At 37.0% G+C, this 22,784-nt stretch overlaps 1 protein-coding gene across 2 annotated transcripts in view; it reads right to left on the bottom strand.

Annotated features, from left to right (window-relative positions):
* Nucleotides 1-22,784, bottom strand: part of NLGN4X (neuroligin 4 X-linked) — a 165,159-nt gene that overhangs the window by 130,663 nt on the left and 11,712 nt on the right. For both annotated transcript variants that reach the window (XM_059493859.1, XM_059493858.1), the window contains exon 2: nt 5,248-5,331. The gene's annotated coding sequence lies outside the window, so the exon portion shown is untranslated. The remainder of the gene's footprint in view (nt 1-5,247; nt 5,332-22,784) is intronic.

The following is a 22,784-nucleotide window of genomic DNA, read 5'->3' on the forward strand; positions in this document are numbered from 1 at the left end:
TCCACCAGTACCTCCAAATCCTTCTTTGCAAGGCTACTTTTGATCCATTCACCATCCAGCCCCTAATGGTAATGGATATTGCCATGACACAGGTGCAGGACCTTATACTGGTCTTGCTGAACTTGATTAAGTTTTCATGGACCCACTCCTCCAGCCAGTTGAGGCACCCCTGGATGGCATTTCTTTCCTCAAGTGAATCAGTAGCATCACTCACCCACAGACTTGCCAAGGGTGCATTTAATCCTACTGTCTATGTTACTGATGAAGATATTTAATAGCATTGTCCCAGTATGGATCTTTGAGAGACATCACTCCTTACATCATCAATGTAGCCCTTGGTTACAAAACCTAGATTACAACATGTATAAAAAGCATTGTAGGATATCGTTGTCCCATGTTATGATCCCAGAAACCATCTTCTGTCAGTTGTTTCTAAAAGAAACTGGAGGATGCAGAGCTCAAATTAAGTCATAGAGATACCAGGAAGACACAAGATGTTGCTGTTACACAGAGCCATTCCTTTTATATGAAAACTGAGCGAGATTAACTGCTGAAGAACAGGTAAAGGATATTTATTAACAGATACAGATGGTCCTTCTTTCCCATAAACTACTGAGTTGTCCAAATAAAAAGAGCTGTGGTTAAAAATGAAGATACAGTGTTTTGAACCTTGACAGCAAGAGGACAACTGCTTGCCTGTAATTCATTTGCACTGGAATCATTCTCTCAAAAGCTTTACTATTCTTAGGGGGAAAAAAACCCCAAAAACCCAACAACACTGAGTTATCATGAACTTCTATTAAGAGTTTAGAGTTCCCTGTAGAAAAAGATATAATAGATATAACGTCATTGCCTGTTATTCAGTACAGTAGATTTAAATTATATTAGTCACAGTGATAAAGCATTTTCACGTTTAAACACTGAGATAGTAAAATTTGCACTCTGGTTCTTTGAATTGAACATGACTAAACTTTAAATGAGCTGTCTGTGAAAAATAGTGTGATTATTTTTTATTTCACGTTTACTTATTGCTTGTGATGTTATGATTCAGTGAACTCTCATCATCCATGAAGTCTGTATAATTTTGAAATTACACTCCTTTAACCACTCTCTGTTACTATTGTACAATACTTTGTGTAATTTTATGTTCAAATTAATTTTCTACAAAAATAATTATATTTCTGGAAGCATAAATTAGATGAGAACAGTGCCTTGGTCCTAAAGATTTAAGACAATCATGACTTGTATTTTTAGAAAATTGTTTAACTATCCTAAGGCTTTTTTACAAAAAGCTAATGAACTTAGATAGAAGCTTGAAAATTATTCAAATACATTGCCACCTGAAAATAAATTTAATGACCTGGAAAGTTTTGGTGTTTGCTATTTATTATTTTAGTTATATTTGAAAAATGCTTCCTATTTCCATTTCTCACTTGGTTTCTTAAGAAATTCTCATATTGGTGGAGATCATTAGAGTTTACCTACTTTTAGATACTTTTGGTCAGTCATACTGAAATGCATAACTAAATATTGGAATAAGAAATAATGGATACATCATTTTGAATTCAAATGGAAGCAAGGATTATTTATATTCCTTAGAGAACCCACTATTTTTGATTTGATTTTGATTCCACTATTCACAGTAGGCCTCTACCTTTAATGGAAAACACACACCCTAATACCAGTGATGTAATGGATTTGTTAAGATTAGATTTACCAGTAACATCTCACAGCAAAGCAGATGATGCAACTTAATTTATTTTTCCTACATCAACTGAGAAACAGTTAACTACACTGGATTTAGGATTTCAGAATACTCTCCCTGGAAACAAATTTTTAGGTGCAAAGAGAGCTGTGGAACATCCTACAACAAAATCTAGACAAACTCTCATTAAAGTCTGGTTAAATTTCCAGACACTAGGTGTTAAATTCAATTTACACTGCCAGAATTTTTTTAAGAAGATACAGTTTCCAATTTGGAAACTTACTGAAATGGTGAGCATCAGCCTCAATTAACTGACATAACCAGACCATCAATCTGGGTTCAACTGGTAACTTCATTAGTTGCTCTTGCTTATCACTTGTGTTTCAGTATGGAAAACACACCTTCTATCTTTGTAAAAGGGAAGAATTTTAAACTGAGTACTTTTTTTTCCTTCCTTCCTTGTGTTTCAAAATTAAGAGAGACTTGGTAGGAAGAATGTGCACTATAACATTAGCAGAGCCTAAGTATCATAACACGGTCTTAGGAACTGACATAACTGAAGGATTTCCATGCTAAAACTGTGCAGATATTTCACCAAGACAGAGGAAACGTAGGGGAGGATTTTTCTTCCATCCAACAGTATAAAATCAGTGAGAGCCTAAAAAGAAAACTGGAGGAGTTGAAGATGCTGCTTAACCAGAGGCTGGACTGCTAAGCTAAGAGTACTTTCATGTACAGCCATAAACCCTGACAAGAAGAAGGCAAAAATTCTTATCTGAATCCCAAGAGCTGAAAAGTAAGCTGAGGAGCTCTGACAGCTCTAAGAATGAGAATTGTATTGTGCCCTGATTTTCCTCAGAGAATAAAGAGTTGATCTGTTTCCTAAAACTCCCAAGACTTAAACTGGAACGGTTTTTTCCTGCCTTCTAATATAAAGGCTTTATTTTTCCTTCACATTTGTTACCATAAATGATACAAGACAGAAGGTTTGGTCAGAGTCTGAGAACATGATCAAGAATCTGACGGTATGGGGCTACATCAAAGGAATGACACAGCGCTTCACAGACTACCACAGGGCTCCATCTGCACATTCAGCTGTCAGGTTGGGATTCTAGAAAGAAATCCCACCATTTAAACTCACTTATATTTCTGACACACAATCAAAATCTGAGGACAAAGCATGGGCCACTCATTTGCTTCAGTTTTTAATACTATATTGTATATGCATTTCCAGGAAACACACATTGCATACTCCAAACATAAATTGATGGTTTCTGTTCTTGAGAAAGATAATGGGTCTATTATGTTGAAGAATTTTATCTGGAATTATGGATGAGAAAGATAGCAAGTAAGCAGTTAAAGAGTTCAAGATGTAGGGATTTCTTTCTGTATTTCTCTCAAATATAAGAGTCCAATATAGCCAAAGTTATAGTTAGAATCCATCCAAGCTATCATCCCTAGTTATCTTTTGGAATTTTCTGTTTATCCAAATGGATCCCTATTTTTTGCTGAAAATACAACTTCGAGGTTAGTTTGGCTTGGATTATGAATTATCCTGAAGGCCTTCAGATCCATTTCCATTTTTCTCCTGAAAAAAATCTCAATACAAACCTTTTCTGGACAAATAAGAAATTAACAAATATTTCTGTATTTCTGTTGTGTATTTTGGAGTACCTCGGGGTTAGTAGTTGAATACAAATATTTGTGGCTATTTCAGAAAATTAGCAAGCAGAGAAGCAGAAATAAATTTTATGCTGATTTATAACTTCATTTTCTAATCTTGTTTTTCTTTGGTTTTTTTTTAATGTATAGTTCAATTATCACCTTAGATGAGCAAGAAAATTTTCAAAAGGCACAGCTGGCTTCTGATGTTCACTAACTTGCAGTGTGAGTTAAAAGCCAGACATCAATAGGCTCCATCTCTTTTTTCTGCTTTAATGTTGTTTGCTTCCTTTTCTTCTCCTCCTCTCTGACTTTCCTGCTGCGCATTATGAAGAGCAAACAAAATACTGAGAAAACAGAAAAAACTAAAATCCTTCCATCCCTCAGTTTCCCCTTCAAAATCCTCTCCCCAGCTTCTGTGGTCTATCTCAGTGTATTGTGTAGATCTAGAGATGAGAATTTCCTTTTTTGGTACATGGCTGTGGCTTATTCTAATGCCAGACAAGGCAAATGTGCCACAATTTGTTAGTTCCAAAGAAATTAGGTTATTATTTCAACTTTGACTTCAGTTTTATATGAGTCTTGTATTCTTTATATCAGTTGCTTGCCTCGGTCCTGAAAAATATGTCATGAGTTCTCTGAAGTAGAGTCAGTAATTGAATTCTATGTATGACACTCATGCATCTGGTACTAGTCACCATATAACTCCAAAGAGTTCAGCTATTACCACAATCAGTGTGGATGATAAACTATTAAACAGGTTCCTGTTCATAAAGTATTTTTTATTCAATTACATGTAAATTGATACAAATTGGAATAAACATGCTTCAGTGATGCAAAAATCACAGAAATTTTCAAAGCTGTTATTTTCTTTGTCTGAATTTTACACTTCACGTAATGGTACCTTTGATTTTCATAACTAACCTGTCACACTTTGAATTATTGCTTATTCACAACTTTATTATCACATCAGATATTTTATTATTCCTTCTCCTTGAATTATTCCTTCTGTCCCAGTGTCAACACGAAATGGAAACGTCATTGTACTACAGCTGGTGCAATGATTACAGAAAAAGTTACATCTGCCTCAAAGTTCATGGATAATATAAAGTGAAAAGGAAGAATTTGCACCAGAGAAACTTTTCTGGTCACTTGTACATCTCATTCCCCTCCCATTAGTCAATGTGTCAGGCACAGTACGAAAGAATGGTAATTAGATTAAGGTGTTTTATAAATAGAACATATTCTATGCATTGATTTCTAAATTAAACCCTTATCACATATTTTATATTGATATAATAAGAATGTTTATATATCTGTGTGCATAGATATACACTTACATATATGTGCTGTGTACATGCTATACATTAAAATATGTTCTCTCATATTTTGCTAACAACTGAGAGGAAAAAATAGATCTTTATGGTAACAGTATGAAACAGCAACCAAGCCTCTTTTCAGTACAGCCCCATAAGAACTCTGGAACCCAACCTTGTCTTGCAAACTGAAGACAGACAGCTCTGTCTGGTACAGGGTGGCCTCGAACCCCCAAACCTTACTAAGTAGCAGTGTCACAATAGCCAGGCTTAATCTCATGTCTTTTAATTACAAACTGATTGGTATCATTCAGTACTTATAGAGCTGAAAAATAATAACAATTCATGCCTAACATAAGTAAGCATACAAACAGTGCTAATGCTTAGGATTTACTGTATTCCATGTCTCATTGGATGAACACAGGGTAAACAAACATTTTAAATGGATATATGGCAAAGATATTTCAAACACATTTAAGAACAACAGCAACAGAGACTTGCTATCTTTCTTTTACATATTCTTATGAAAAAAGGAATTGTTATGAACATACTTTTAGTACTTACCACTGTGCTGTATTTTTGAGAAGGCTTCAGCATTCCCCCACTGGAGGCAGCAGGATGTCATTTTAGTTACAGCAGAAATTTTTCCTGTTAGGAAAAAATACATTGTGCTCTTCAGTAAATGAAGAAAAGAAATGCAAATGTATGAGTCAAAAATGGTAAAAAAGTGGTTGCTTAGTATATCACCTGTAATGCTAGTTTTCAAGATTACAAAAAGAGAAATTACAATATTAATAACCACACAATAAATACATTAAGCACACTGTATTGATTTCTGTCATAAAAATTATTAGAAATATCCTTTTCTTTGCAGATTGAACACTGCTACAAAGACAGAATTGTCCTTAAACCTGTATACCACAAAAGCATACATTTTGAGAACCTGCTAAGGCAAGTTAATACTCTGAAATCCAAGATACAGAAGAAATCATAACAAAACACTTTGGTTTTAAATATTTCTCAAAACATATATTGTGCATAGCCAAATATAAAATTTCAATAGCCAAATATATGAAAATATATTCAATTTCATTTAAATAAAAATAATCACATTTTAAATGTCATTTTACTATTTTTTATTCTTTCCTATGTGTAATTGAAAACTTTAGTTTATACTTCAAATGACATTTCAATGGATAGACTATTTCTGAATAATCTATCCATGTTAGGTTTACTTTTTAGATTAAATTCCAGTATTTACCAACAGTCTGTTCTGTCAAGAGTATCTTGAGACACTGTGATTTAAAACCCTTCTTAATAGTGTTAGGAAATGTATTTCAGGTAATTTTAATATTTTCAAGACTTTAATACCTTAAATACTTGTCTTCCCTCCAAAGCCAGCAGACTTTATGGGATTTACTTATCCCCTGCACACATTTTGCAGGGGAAACATGCACTCTGTGTTTCTCTGTATCGCTCTTAAAGGCCTTGGCACTTCTTACTATTTATTCTTTTTTTCATTAAGTTGATCAGCACACAGATTGTAAATTCTGCAATTTTAATCACAATGAATACTTCCTCATGAATGGTTTGACTCTCTACAACCAAATCACTCCCTGTAAGTGCAATTTATTACAACAGCTGCAAACAGAGGCCTCAATTCTGTGTAAACACAGTGATTATCTTTGTAAGTACCAGTGGACGGCTATGGGAACACACGTCTGAAAAGAAGAAATTCTGAAATATGGATAAGGAATGTGTGAAACACGCTAGCTAAACTGTCAAAGTGTCCATCTGGACACCTGCTGCAGGGGAAGGCTGGCAACACTGCGGCTTTTCATACACACCCGTTGAGGAATCAGATGTTGAAGTTTAGGACAATCTTTATTCCAAGCTATGGTAATGTCTTAAATCTCTCCATATGACAGTGGCACTTTTACTGGAGATTTCACTGCTCACATAGACTGACAGCCATTCCAATTCTCTAACAGTAGTATGTGATTAAACTTAGGATAGAAGAAATAAGGAAGGATTTAAGGAATGACTGTCAATGGCAGTGAAAATCCACTAAGGCTAACACAGCTTCCCTTCTCAGTTATTTAAAACCTGCATTTCTTTATTTCAGCATCCTTTATAGCTTAATTACTGCTACAGGAAGAGAGGAGAAAAGAGAGGAGAAGAGAACTCAGCTTTACTGGTAACAACAGAGATTGCATTAACTGTCTCTCCATGGTACCAAAATAGTCTCCAGCTTTAAAGCATGAATTAAGAAGGTACTATTTGTGAACTAGGTTTTCCAAGTTTAACTCCTTACCTATGTGTCTATTCTTTTCACCTTTACATTATCTTACACTGTCTTCTAGTTGTCCTTGGCAAACTGAATTTGATTGTAGGTTACTAGGGTTATAATTTAAATTTTATGTATTTTAGTAAATCACAATGTCCCTTTAAAGCTCATGTTTAGACTTTATCTAATAGTCAACTGCTTTCAAAAAGCAACAGCAAATGCTGCACTTCCTTTTTATCAGGAAGCATAGACACACATTAAAAGACGCACTAAGACAAGGTATAGGCATTGTCTACAGACTTTTTTCTTTTTTAAAGAGTTATGTTGTCTTCATATCTATGAAAACTGATTTCCTCATAATTACAAAATTTTAATAGAAATATTATGGAATCCTGGCAGTCCCTCTAAGCATATTTTTTCTGAAATCTATACCAGATTTGCTTACCCTTCCACAGACACATTTCTAACTTAAACCTAATGGTGCTATAATGGCCCTAGTTTTAATGCTACCCAGTTTAAGCTTACTTTTTTGAGTAATTTCTCAGAACTACCACAACTGTCTATGATTTTATAGGTGATACAACAAGAACCCAGTAACACTGACATTCTGTCACTATGTACAGTCATCTTAGTCTACCTGAGAAAGAAAAATGTCTGTCTTACAAAAAAAAAAAATCTGTTTTGTTTTGAATATGATGACCCACTTCCTCCAGCTATTCCTAAAACCTCTGCCAGATCCTGGTAATACCTAAATATAAGCTAAAACCATTTTTTTTTAGTATTTGATGCTCAAATTTGTTCAACACAACTATTGGACTATTTTAATTTTCTGTTTGAGCAGATAGTTTCATGAAGTCCCTTTAAGAAAATGTACCCTTTTGAATCCACTTTTAGCATCTTTAAATACATCTTTAAACCTGTAACCTTTACAGTGTTTATACCCTTTTCACTTTCAATTGGGTTTCATAACAAGTTCTTTCTTCTGAAAATTTTCACAATAAGGTCTCCTCACTTTTAAATTAAAAAAAAATTGTATCTTGTGACATATTTCACAGCAAATAATTTTTTGAGTATTTTTATCTATTAAAAAGAAAATCAGTGATTAAAAAATGGGTGATAGAATATGCTGAGTTGGAAGGGACCCATCAGGATCATCAAATCCAACTCCTTGTCCCAAGCAGGATCCCCCAAGAATCACACCATGTGCCTGAGAGCATGGGTAAATGCATGCAGGCAGTTCTGTGATATCCCCTCAGAATCAATAGTGCAGAAGTCAGAATATCAAGTAAGCAGATGTTGCTATTTCAACTCTTTATTGCCTGGACAGTTTGGGAGGGCGGTGCTGTTCACAAGAGGAAAGCCAGCTAGAGGTAGATCTCACAGCAGGAAACAGACACAGACCAGCTCGAGGTATATCAGAGTTATGCAGATGAAATAATTTTTGCCCTGATTAAAGTAAATGAAAGCAAAATAACTAAATCTGACCATAGGCTTCCTTTGTATTTTAGTGGGGAGAAAAAAGGCATCCTGAATTGTAGACTTATAATCTTCATGAGTCAAAGAGTGTGGGCTTCAAGTTAGAAAACGAACAACCCACTCTTCAGCTATACCAGCTGAGATAATGCTGATTTTGATTTATCCAAGAAATGAATGGTGGTATCTTAATTTCTTTACTCAAACTAAATATAATTAAGTACCAAACAATGCAAAGGCAGTGAAATGTAATTTTCCTTTGCTGAATAGGCAGTAACTCTCTCTTTGCCTAAAGGGAGGAAATTCATCCAGAAAAATCCTCTCATTTTGCAAACCCGTTTTGCAACTTTAATCAAAAGCATCACACCAGAAGATAGGAAGCCTCTCATCCACACACTCTTTCTCAATGTGCCTATTCTGAGTTACAGTCCTTGTCTTCAAGCAGATCAGAAAGAGATGTGAAATTTGTTTCTTCTTCCTACCTCTGACATACATACCTCATGATTCTCTGCTCACATATTTCTGATCTAAATAATTGAACCTCTGAACCTTTCTGTACATATAGTCTTGATTTCTGCCTGTCCCCTGAGGATACCCTTGTGGTAGCAATATCCAGAGAAAAGCAGGGAGAAAAGATTGACACTCCTCTGAAGCCAGAGGTGAGGGACTGTATCTTCAGCCACAAATAACTAAAATATCCCACAAAACAGGTGGGTGGCTTCAGAAAGAAACTACAAGAAAAAGAAAGATTAGAGTCGTATGAATCTTGGCAAGGTCTAAGGGCAGGAAAAAGTCCAGCAGAGACCAAAGATGAGCAGAGGAAGTAGGCAGAACAGCCTAACACAAACAATAAACAGAGACTGCTCTTCAGAGAAAATGGGCTGCTACCAAAGATACCATGGCAGCAGCAAAGGAGCAGTAACAGAGAAATGGAAAGCTGAGGCCACCTCCACAGGATGCAGATGGAGAGGAGAAATGAAGCTGTGTGTAAGGCATGATGGCAGCTCAGAACAAGTGATGTGAATTTGCAGTGATGCTTATTTTTTCCCATAAAGTACTAACATTTCTTGAGAAATCATCTTGCCTTCAGAATTATTTGGATATGAATTTTTGTTAATACAACTGGCAAAACAGATTAATTTCTCATGTTAGCTACATCCTGAACCACCTACGAAAAAACAAGATATCATATGTGATATAGCAGATTAAAAAGATTAAAAATTCCTCCTTCATGAGGAGAATAAATTAAGATAAATATTTGAATAGAATATAATACATATTTCATTACAAAAGAAAGGACGAAAGGATGTCAATATTGGTCCAATGAGGTTCCAAACAAAGCTAATAATTAATACTACAGGTCAAAACCTGAAAAGTTGCAAGAAAAAAATAAACCACGCTGAAGAGAAAAAAGAAAACAAACCAAGGCTAAAAAAAAAAGCCAAAAAAAAAACCCTAAAACCAAAACAAACCCAAAATACAACAACAGACTGCAAACAAAGACTTTAGACTCACTTTGAATCAAAACAAAACAAATCTTCTGAAGAATTTGCAAACTGCTATGAGAAGTCAGGAAGAATTAGACTCATGAAGCCTAGGCCCAAAACAGCAACACAGACCAGAGAAATGCTGAAGATGCAGAAGAGAGTAATTTGCCATGTTAAGAAATTCTGAATGGCAAATGGAACGATAAATCCCCTTAGGGGAACTCTAAGAAAGTAACAATGCCTAAAAAAGCATGTAGAACAAGGCACAGAAAAACCAGGGGACATAAGAAATGTTAAGTCTAAGGTCAAAGAGAAGGGGAGAGTGCCAGCCCTGTGTCAAAAGAAAAGGTTGAATCTCAAGCCACGGACAAGAGAAAGGCCAAGCTTTAGATTAAGGAGGAGGAGGAAAAGGAGGACGAGATACAGCTAAAGGAGAAAGACAGCAGAAAGCAGAGGGGAAAATCAATCTGAACTAAAAAAGAAGAAAAAAAAAAAGACTAACGACAAAACTCAAGTCAAAGAAACAAAATCCAAAGAGAGCTTCAAGACCATGCTGAGACATATTGAAACTAAAGTTCAGAAGGAACAGCAAGAGCTCCACATAATAGCCCTCAAACTTGTCAAGGTACAGCATTCAGAGATTGCAGATAGGGAATAAGATGAATAGGAGACAGAAAAATCCACCTAGTGGCATGGAGTTCAGATCATCTTTTGGTTCTCACTTCAAGTAAATAGTTAAGTCTCCTTAAGCCTTTTAATAGTATTTCTGCTTCTGACTAACAGCAAGAAATGTATGAAAAGGCACTGAAACAGCTATTACAGCAAGGCTCTTGCTCTGCTGGAGGTAATGTTAATTATCTCTGTCACTTCAAAGTTATAACTAGTAAAGCAATTACCTTTGATGACATTATATATGCCTCTCTTATGTACAAGCAAACTGGTCAATATACCTTTCACCCTTATGATTTTTTTAAGACCCTAGTGATTCAGGAAAAAATTCTCCTAAAATTTTCACAGCCAGAAAGACTGGAATAACTAAAAATTCATTAAATAAAAAACTCGTACGTGAAAACTCTCTCAGAAGTGGAAACATTTTAATCTTTCCATAAATGATGTGTCAGATACTATCATTGCTGGTTAAGTCACTGAGCTGGTTTTCATACACTCCATAAAAATTCAGTGTAAGGTAACAGAAATTGCAGTCCCAGATATCAAGGTGAAATCAGTGCATCACAATCTGTCTGCCCTTAGGGAATTGCCTATCTAGCTGCATAAATTTCCATTCCTAGCCTATTGAAACTTCTTTCAGGTGGACAAAACATGCATGGGGAGGCTATTCCAGCTCAGTGTTGATGTAACTGGACGATGCCAAGGATACAAAGCACAAGGGCCCAACTGACAGCAACAGAGGTTCTGAGACTTTCTCCTCTTGAAAACTGAGCTCTTACTCATTTTCACCTCTATGGTGTTTACCAGTTCTCCTGAATGAACCTAAAATGTCAGTAAGACATTTCACAGAATGTGACCCATCTATAGTGCCTCTCCAGAATAAACATTTTCAGAAAGCCTTTCAACACAGAATGTCCCTGAGGACATCACCGGTCCTGACCTGCCCAGGACCCTGGACCCCCATCAGCTCCAGCCTGGAGATGCCGCAGCAGGGCCGGTCCCCAGCTCCCCACAGCCCTGCCTGGCCCTGCCATGGCCTCAGTGAGCCGGGCACAGCTCCCCACAGCCCGGCCCTGCCATGGCCCCACTGAACTGGGCACAGCTCCCCACAGCCCGGCCCTGCCATGGCCCCACTGAGCCAGGCACAACTCCCCGCAGCTCCCCACAGCCCGGCCCTGCCATGGCCCCACTGAGCTGGGAACAGCTCCCCACAGCCCTGCCTGGACACAGCCACACTGAGCCGGGCACAGCTCCACAGAGCTCAGCCCTGACCAGCCATGGCCTCACTGAGCTGGGCACAGCTCCCCACAGCCCTGCCTGGCCCTGCCATGGTCCCACAGATCCAGGCACAGCTCCCCAGAGCCCTACCCAGACACGGCCTCACTAAGCCAGGCTCACTAAGTTGGCCGATGGCCCAGCCTGGCCTCGACTCGCCAGAGAGGGTCCTGATGTCCGGGACTGAAGCTGCCCCAGTGCCCTTGGCTGTCCTGCTCCTGACCAGGGGGGAACAGGTCCTGGCTGACAGACCCTGCCCTGCTGCTCCCCATGCAGAGCCTCTGACATTTCTGCACCCTGTGATGCCATGACACAATGTTAGCAATGTGAATGAAACGCTCACACGGCAAAAAAACCCAACAGTGATGAGACCCATGATGACACACAAATGAGGAGTATATCCTTCTTCCAGCAGTCATCATTCCATCCATAACATAATCACCAAAATCTGCATCTTCTCAGCCCATAATATCTTTCCCCAGTCGCCATCATGACAACTATGTGGATTGAAAAAACACATAAAGATAAACCCACACCAAATACTGCAACAGAATAAACTCATACAATCTCTTAAGAAAGGAAACTAGTTACTACCAATTTTTATAACATTCCTCTATTTCCTGTTTCTCTGCCTAGACTAACACCATTGAAATACATCTAAGCATTAAAGTCCTTAACTCCAAGTACTCAAAATTACAGACTCCACAAAGACCTGAGTCTTACTCTTGTCTCTATTCCTCTTCCCTAGAGAAGCTTTCATTTTTTATTATAACCTATCTTCACTTTTTTTTTTTACATGATTGAGCCACCTTCTAAACACTTATGCCTGCCACAGAGGTACTGCCTCTCAGATTGTCTAACTGGTAGAGTCTGTTGTTAGAGATAGAAAGAGGGTCTATATATATTTCCTTAGGAGGTAATGCTCACAACATTTGTTGCTAGCTGTCAGTGTAAAGTTCACTACTTTGGTTTCAACTCCCTTAGGTAATGGTCTTCTGCATCCAGAAGTTCAACATCTTATCTAAGTATATTTTTTTATTAAAATGAGTGATGGTAACTCTCTTTACAAACCTTGCTAAACTTCGAGATTACCTAACTGAATTTTTAACATAAGAATATGTCTTAAAAGTTAGCAATCACAAATGTAATAAAGTAAGAATGGCTATCTTCCTAGTAGAAAGCATTATATAAAGAACAATGAGGTTCAATCATTCTGCAATTTGCATTAAATCATCAGGCAAAAATAAATGTCCAAACCACAATGATTGCATAGAAGTGTCATAGCTGGACTACAGTTTTAGATCATTTAGACCTTTACCTTTTGTTTACTTTGATATTATGTCTCCTTCCCTGTTAATGTCCCTTCTCCTTCCAGAAGGTACTTAATTTGTTGATTCTAAGTAGTATTTACCTTTATAGAGATTATGATCAGAAGCTGGGGCAGACACAACCTTATTCTACACTGACCTATGGACTAAAACCCACACAATTTAAGCTGCAATAAATGTGTTTTTACAACCTCTTTACTAGTCTCAAAATGATTGGTGATGAATGATTGATGTATTATATTTAGAAAAAGAATGAACAGTATTTTCACAAGAAGCAACTTGTGATGAAGCTGGGGAGTAGAGAGAAACAAACCCAAAGTACAACAGCAGTCTGGTAAAAGGATTTTTTTAAAACAATGAGTGTGATTAGAAGCATTCAAATATTGATTAAACAGATTTCTCTATAAACCTCATCTTTTCTCAGTTCAAAATTTCAGGTGTTGAATGGTACTCAGTAACAGGACCAGAAGTAATGGGCACAAACAAACACAGGAATTTTCCTCTGAATAGCAGACAATGCTTTTCAGTTATGAGGGTGATCAAACACTCGCACAGGTAATTCTGAGAGCTTGTAGGACCCCCCTCCTTGGAGATATTCAAACATTGTCTGGACACAGTCCTGGACAATCAACTGTAGGTGTCTCTGCTTGAGCATAGGATTTAAAAAAAGGATCTCCAAAGGTCCCTTCAAACCTCAGTCAGTTATTCTGTTCTTCCATAAATACATATACATTTTTCAAGATGGAATAGGCCACCAATATGACTGACTCAAGCTAGGCTCCAGTTGCAAAGGTTATAGCAGATGTTCAGTGTTTGGTTATGACTAATTCATGCCAGTGATTCACTTCATCAATTACTCAGATCATTATTGCTCCTTACAGAGCAGCGTCATTTAATATTAGCAACTAAAGAACAGCTTGAACTATAATCTCTGACATCTCAAGTGAATATCTTTTGTGAAAACTAAGCAAAAACCTGATTCAAGTCAGGTAGAACAAGGATTGCTGCAATCCTATATCCCCAGGTGCTGTCCTATCCTCAAGAGACAGCGGAAGAAATCTTAAGTCTTTCCTGATCATACAGAATCACCTGCCTACCAATGGAAAGCTGCAGAGTCAGAACAACAGAAAAGAAACAACTCCATCTTCTTCCACAAAAACCAAAATTATATTAAATGGGATGTAGGCACCCTTACACCTCTTCTAGCCTCCCTGACAAGAAGAGAAAAAATACTTACGTTTCTATTTGGCAACCACAACCTTGTGAGCAAATATAAACACATATGAGATCCACAAAAATTGCACATGGCGTTTACGAGAGCCCCTCTGGGCATGCAACATAATTGTTCTATTGCCTTCATTCCCACAGTTGTCAACATCACAAGGCCTCCTAATAAAAATACAATTATCTCCCTTTTTGTGTATGTGAGGTTCCTTTTCAACAGATAAAATAACTCTAAATAGGGGTAAACAGAAAGAGAGGTGTGAAAGTAACTACTGAGCTGCTCCAGACCATGGCTCAGCCTGGGTCTTCAGCTGAGTCTGCCCCAATTGTTTCATATCCTGCCCCAGGTTCACAGTCTAAATACAGAGTTTACTTTGGTAACAAAGAGCAACAAGAAAAAATTGCAGAGAACTTACATCTAAGGTTCCAATTCCTCTTCCCTCAAATCCAATGAGGAGGAAAGTCTTTCACTGGAAATCTTTCTTCCGCTAATTAAATTCAATTCTGGTTATCCAGACTGCACTTGAAACTATCAGTTTTCCCTTCTCAGGGAAGTTTTGGCAGTTTGCCAAAAGAAATATGTATATAAAAAGCAACTATTTTAAAATGTGTTTTCTTTTTTAGGGATAAAATGTGACAGAACAGCAATGGTGGCAGCCACTACCAGCATTACTATTATGTTGGGAGTGCATGAGAAGCCTACAAGAGAAGGATCCTGTCTTGAGAGGAACTCATGATCAACCCGATTCCTGATCTCTAGAAGCATGAGGCAGTGACACAGGTTGAAATGGATTTTTCTGGACAGAGAACTAAACTAAGCTCCCTCTACAACTGGGGCATGGCGCCTGCAGTACAACCTCCCTCTTCACTACCAGATTATTTTACTGTCAGCTGAATAGTGTGAAGTCCTGTAGCTCAAGCAGCAATGTGCCATATTGAGTCTTGAAACTTTGACTTAACGTGTTTTACAGAAGGAGTGGTAAATGTATCTGGTATTGTAAGAGTTTTGGGTTTTTTTTCTTTTCCTGTAATTTCAAATAGTCTGTGAAGACCACAGGAAAAAAAAAAATCAACAGAAAACCAAAGTCTAAACATATATAAAAGGTGACACTGTGGCCCTAAATACTTTTGATTAAGGCATTCAAAAGACATTTGTAAAACAAATGCAGCTTGTTTAATGCCTCTACTAAGAATTCAGTCAAATGCAAGAAGTTAAATACATTAATTACAACTTAATCATTCATTATAATTTTATTGTGCTGAATGAACCATGTACCAAATGTTAGATAAAGGTTAAGAGTTATGAGAGGTCACTGGAATACCCACAAGGGAAGCATTAACGCATGACAATGGATTATCTCAATCCTCAGCTAATCAACCACTCCATGTTCTAACTGAATCTATTGTATTTAGAATCATCTAAAATTAGCAGTGGACACTGTAGAATAATTACTTGAACAAGCAAATAACAAACACAATAATACTAAGAACCCTCACATTTCCCTAAAGCAGGAAATCAGCATGTTGGTAAATATATTTAAACTCCATTACATTAACTGAGTAAGTTGCCCAAAATATTTCCAGTGTCTCAGAATATCTGCTGAAGATTCTCAAGCTTCCCAAAAGTTAAATAAATCCTCTCTTGTCTCCCATCAGAAGGAGAAATGAAAAGATTTCTCTCACTGTGGGGCTATATATAGAGTCATTGTTCTGTATTTAGAACATTCTGTTTTCAGCTAGATCTTCCTTGCTCTAGGCTGTCAGTCATCTTTAGATCTCCTGCCTGCAATAGCAATAGGTTACATCATATGCTGTTGATTACAGGTCATAACAACCCCAAATTTATGATTGTCATGAGTACAATATCTCTACTCTTTCCATTTGTCTGGTTGAGAAGTCAATTGCTTTTCTCTACCCTGCTGTTACTTGGAAGAATAAAGATATTCATGAGTGAATGAGTTATGAATATGTTGGCCTTTTACTATTTCACTGCTAAAAATTGAAGAAAGACTACAGTTGCTTTGAGCAAAAACTAAGAGATTGATCCAGACCCCTTTGAAGTCAATAAAAGTTCCCATGAGGTCAGTAAACTGAAGAAGTCAGTCCACGTATCCAAGTCTCATACTTGCTGTCTCATACTTGACTGCAGTCTATAGGACGCATAATTTTGGGAGGAAATTCTGACAATAGCTGGTAGCTGCTACTGGGAAATTATAAATCACACATAAGATCATGGTTTTGACAGCAATAACTATCACAAAGTCTCAAGCAGAGCATTAAAGAGAAACATTTTAAAAGTCTCTTCCACAAACACAAAACTGCTGTCACTTTGCAAACCAAGAGACAAATTTTACCTCAAAAAGCTCTAGGAAGTGCTGATATACCCTGAGTCTCACAGTGAAACAAAGCTAACTCTGACCAAACTGAACTCTGACCAAACTGGTACGTTGTTGTAGTGCTCTGCAAAGACCGCGGGTCAGGTCCCAGAGGACTTTCTGCCTGAGCAAGCACCAGCCTCTGGAGGGCTGAACAGCACTGCCATGCCACTGTGAGGATGTGTACTGATCCAGCAACTTGGAGATGTTGCACAGTGCTTTAAAATATTTGTAGAAATACCCATCTGAGTACACACAGACTCCTGAAACACACATGTGCGGAAATTAGAAGTTGGAAGGATAATGACAAAGCGCAAGCTCACATCAGGCACCTAAGTGTCCTGATCACCAAAAGTTTTGAAAAATAGCTCAAAAGACCCCTTTGGTAACAAACTCATGCAGCAATAAAATCCTTGGTTTTTTTCTAATACTGCAAACTCTGAATGTTGTGTATGTTATTTTTCAACAAGTAATTCCCTAATCTATAAAAAATTTTCTAACCACAGATTGGAAATATGCTAACAAAGATATTCTGAATGTAAGTAACAATTTGAAGTTTCTACAAATAAACTAAATCTTTCAGTAATATATAATTTGAATTGCACACACTTAAAAGCATTGCAGTTTGCAGTTCTTTCTCATTCTTTTTCCTATTCACATGTCTAAAATGCAATTGCCTCATGGATAGCTAAGTGATAAATACCTGTTGTGTTGTAGTCATCATCTGATTTTAGTTTATAATTCAATTTTTATATTTCCTTAGAAAACAAGAGGATATCAGAGCAAATGCTTGCTGTTTTTAAATACAGCTCTTAACACAGGAGTTTTTAACCTTGCATTTTTTTTTTTTAAATAATATTCTCAGGAATTGAAAATGAACTAAAGATATCAAGAAAAAAATATCTTTGTAGAAAACACAGCTCATAAGCTTTTGAAATCAGATTCTTGCCATGTAAGCATTTCCAACTGTGAACAGAGATTACCACTATCTGATTACTGGTGCATGAAAAAACACTAGTATTTCACTCAAGAATCCACCTGCAATGTATGCCCTCAAAAAAACCCTCCCCTGGAGAGTATTCAAGTGAGAGTTGTTCACAGTAAAAGAACCATTACAGATTATCTGTTTTTAATTTTTAAAAGAATTTGAGTATGCATTTGATTCCTTTTTTTAAATCACTCCTTTTTAAAAAAGGTCTACATTAAGGCTATCAAGATTATCAAGTGAACACATGCAGTCTTTAGTTAGACATTAAAAAGCACCAAACATTGAAATTATTGAAATGAGTTGAAGAATACATTAACATACACATGCACAAATTCTATTTTCACTAGAACCTGAAAATTTTTCATTTGAAAAATGTTTTTGTAACATGAGTTTCAATTAAAAAAAAATCCATATATGTCTGATTCTTTAGCTTTTTTCATGTGAGAAATATTAAAAGCTGTTGTTGAATGGAGAGACATGTGCTGCAGCAACCACTATATTAGCTATTCCCATCACTAGCGTACTTCAGTAATATATTAAAACAGAATTATTTGCCATTAGAATTACATCTATCATTGCTCAACTATTATTGCAAATAATGAAGCTAGCCTTCTGCTTCCAGATTTTCATACTGGAATTCGTAATTCCAAAAAGAGTGGGAGGCTTCAAATATTCATTGTTAGCTAGAAATGAGAGCTGCTGGTTTTGTTGCTGCTTTTGGAAGTTTAAATTTTATGTCTTGTGTTAAATACATTAAAGCAGGCAACACGTGGAAATTTTCCTTCTGAAATAATATGAAGCTTCCAGTGATTATATTGTGAGCTTTGTCCTCTAAATTGTAAATATTCTACATTGCATTTCACCACTCCCAAAAAAATCAGCCACATCTCCACTGTTTTCTGCTTATCAAAACATCCAAAGGAATAAGAGATGACAGTCTGAGTCCTTAAACTCAACCACAGTAAAACAGATCTATTATAATTATTTCAAATAAATGCTATACCCCTTGTATTTTTTTCACCCTTTTTACATTAAGAATAATTGAAAATCCTGTAAAACTCCTCCACACATTTCTTCAAAAGGATGTCTCACACAGAATGTACTTGGAGGTAATCAGCATATAAAATACTATATTTCTTTCATACATAACAATTTGCATACATAAAAACTGAGTAGTTGATATTTTTTATGTATAACTAAAACCACTGAATGACAGTGTTAGATAGAAGAATGATATTTCTTGATACCAATAACCCACGAAAACCTTACAAATGTGCTAGCATGCGAAAGTTCAGAAAGGAATACAGTCTAATGATTCAGGCCTCTGATAGGTGCAGTAATAACCTAAAATTAAGGCTATATTCTAGACTATCAATGGCACTCAAGCATAACAGACATCCAACAATCCCACAGCTTCGTAAGGAAAATGTGTTTGAGAATGACACAGGTATTCAAATGCCAAGAACTGTAAGCCAGGAAAAGAGAAGTCCTCTATCTTAAAACACGACCTGTAACTTTACATAAACAGAAATAACAATAAAGGAATATAAACTGTAAGGGACCTTTGCTTCACCAATAAAATGGGTGTCTGAGATAGGCCTCAGAACAGGAAAGGCAACAGCTTATAGTCGTTGAAACAATGTAAACTGACCAAGATCCAGTTCACCCAATCAAATTCTTTTATTCATTAATCACAAGTGCTTAATCTCATTCTGAAGAAAACCTTAAAAAAGGTCAATTGCATCCCAAAACTCTTAATTAATCCCATAAATTGCATCGAGAAGCTAAAATAACTAATTTGCACATGACTGTCTTCATTTGAAAACAAATTTCTGGTATGCAGGCTGAACCAACCCACAGAGACCCAAGAAAGGTCTTTCCTCAAAAACTTCAGAAAAATCTTCTGCATATACTTTTGTAATCCTACTAGACAGTTAATCTGGTCAGCATCTGAAAGTATCTAGATTGAAGGATGAGTAACAAATAACTTTAGCTATATTTTTTCATAGTGAAAACCAAGACCCACACCATTTCCAAGAGATTTAAAAGCTATGGTTATCAGTGGCATCTGAGCTAAACTAGTAGTACATGCTAGCAAGAAGCAGAGAGCTCTGCAGACAGATAGAGTCCTCACTGATCTGATAACGACATCTTGGAGAGAAAAATGCTCATCTACTAGTAGGAAAATCACTGAAATCCAGAGGTTGTTGGTGCTGCACCAAAGTTGTCTTCATTGAACCAGCTGTAGAAAAAAAGCATGAAATTTTTGTCATAAAGCTCAGCACATATGAGCAAGAATTGATTATCTCAAACATGTGGACTAAAACTGAAATGCATTCCCCTCTAGTTGTTGTTTGTTCAATATATTCAGTAGACACTTGACAAAAACCTTTAAACATGGCCTTACTGAACATATACAGTTCACACTGGAAAACTGAGTAGCAATCCTGCAAGGATTTTTCGTCAAGCCCTAATGACTTAGGCATATGGTAAAAGAAGGGGTTTTCTTGGTTCTTTCTTTGGGGTGGAGGGGAGGAGGGAGGTGGTGGTTGTGGGTTTTCCCCTATTTCTCACAGCAGAACAGTCCAGAATTAGCAGTCACAATTTCTCAGCTGCTTCAGTTTGTATCAGCCAAATCCTAAAAATAATAAGCCTGACATCCAGCCACTGAACAACTGATCTCATTGTCCAGAGTAGTTACCTGGACTATTGAGGAACTTGTACATTTTTTCAATGCTTTCTCAAGAAAGAAAACTGAAGCTAAGCTAAAAGACATGCTAAAAAAAAATAAAAAATTGTCAGTGTTGGGAATAGCTTGAAAGACTGAATCAGTTGGTAACCAGATCAAGAAATTCTTTGGATATTGCTGTTTGCCACCACAAAAGCCAAAATCATCAAAAATAACATTGTACTCCCTGTTGTGGTACCTCAGCTTCTAATGAATTTAGCCATCTGATTATGCTGCATCATTCCTCAAAGTACAACCTTCTGAATGTGGCATTTCTGGGAACAGCACCAAAATATGACAGCAATCACTGTGTGTGTTGTTAATGCCTGTGGCTAGATTTTGTATTTTGGAATACCTTAAGGCATTGGGTAATGTGGATATCAGGCAACTCTTGTGATGATTTACAAAGTCATAGTACATCTAAATGTACCATGGCAATTACTGTTTGATAAATGATGTAGTCTTAGGAAGAGAGGACATCCTTCCTTCCAAAGGATCCATTAGGAAACAATAGAAGTTATAAAGGGATACAAAGTCACCTAGTACTTACAAACAGCATACAAAAAAGCACTTGCTCCATTTTGATGAATACAGTAGAACATAAAGTAAATTAAGGGATTTCATTATAAAAGATCACTATATAGTTCAAAAATGTATTTACTGATACACTATTTCCTTACCTAAAGCAAGGTAAAGACAAACAAAAATACCCTTAGAATTCTCTATAGTCTTCCTTTTTGAGAAAAAGAAAGTATCCAGGCAAAAGCCTAAGTTATGCCTACATGATCCTAATTTTTATATCTCTGATGTTAAGTTTAAGTGATCCAATACAAATTTTTCATTCATGAATGCTGTAAAATCATGTTTTGCCTTGAGTAAATTAGTATCTCAACCTCAGTAATGTCAAGGGTCTGCAATTCACAGCCCCGCAAGCTATCATCTATGCCACTGAAGCAGTGTTTTCCCGAGCCCTCCATAACATCATTTTTCTTTTTCCCTTGATGTTCTCACACTTTAGGTCTTGTGTTGTTATTATGACAGCCCTGCAACTGCAAATCCCAACAGTGTTGTATGGTAGGTACTTGTGGGAAAAACCATCACTACAGTCAGAGTGGTCCCTCTTTTGTCCACCCTCCAGCTTCAGCTTTCCTTACCTTTTGTTTTGTAGACTTTTACTTTACAGTACAGAAGCCCCATATGCAGTGCATAGACACGCAACATTTGAGCCTAAAATTACCATACTTCAATCAAAATGAACACCCTTTGTGTAACAATACATATGAAAATCTAGAATGAAAATTCTTTACTGAGTTTCTGGGCTGAAACCCTACATGGGGTTGTTGTGACTGAAGTGCAGGATGCAGAACTTCATCCTACTGCACCTCACGCAGTTGGCCTTGCCCCATAGATGGTCCTGCTGTCCAGATCCTTCTGTGGAGCCCTCCTACGTAGCCTCCAGCAGAACAAATCTCCCACACAACCTGCTGTCCTCTGCAAACTTCTGAGAATGCACTTGGCCATCGATAAAGATATGAAATGGGACTGGTCCCAGCACTGAGCCCTCGGGAACACCACGTGTGGCCAGCTGACAGCTCAGTGTAACTCCATCCACAACCACTCTCTGGAACCAGCCATCCAGATATTTTAAAATCCAGCCAAAAGTGCACCTGGCCAAGACATGGGTTGCCAGTTTCTCTGGGAGAATGCTGGGGAAGACGGTGTCAAAGGCTTCATCCACTAGGCAGGTAACTTGGTCATCAAAGAAGACCACATTTGTCAGGACTTACATTTCCTAAACCCATGCTGGCTGTGCCTGATACCCTGATTGTTCTGTACATGCCGTGTCATGGCATTCCATGAACTTTACTCCTTTCAAAATCATGATGCATAAGCAAGAGTGATTCCTAGCACGACTTCAGTTAGATGCAGGTCAGAGAACCCAGAAGCATTTCCCAGTCTGAGTGCTGGAGCTATATTCTGATTCTGTATTTGGGCTACATGCAAATCTTCACCTTCTCCTCTCCTTCCCTAAAGTGGCCAGTTTATGTATTTCTGAAGTAAGACTGAGCGGTGTTGCAGGTTACCAGTCTAGGTATCTGAAATCCATTTTGCCTTATGCAGTACATTACCCAAATAAAATCTAAACAAAGAAAGAAAAAAGAAACAAAAATACATCATAACTTCATTCCTTTGTTTCTTTTCTCCCTTCCCCAAACTATTCTCAAGATATATGAAAGACTAGACAACATGTAACAATCTAGCAAAAT

This window comes from Ammospiza nelsoni, chromosome 2 (genome assembly GCF_027579445.1).
Source record: "Ammospiza nelsoni isolate bAmmNel1 chromosome 2, bAmmNel1.pri, whole genome shotgun sequence".
Classification (NCBI taxonomy): Eukaryota; Metazoa; Chordata; class Aves; order Passeriformes; family Passerellidae; genus Ammospiza; species Ammospiza nelsoni.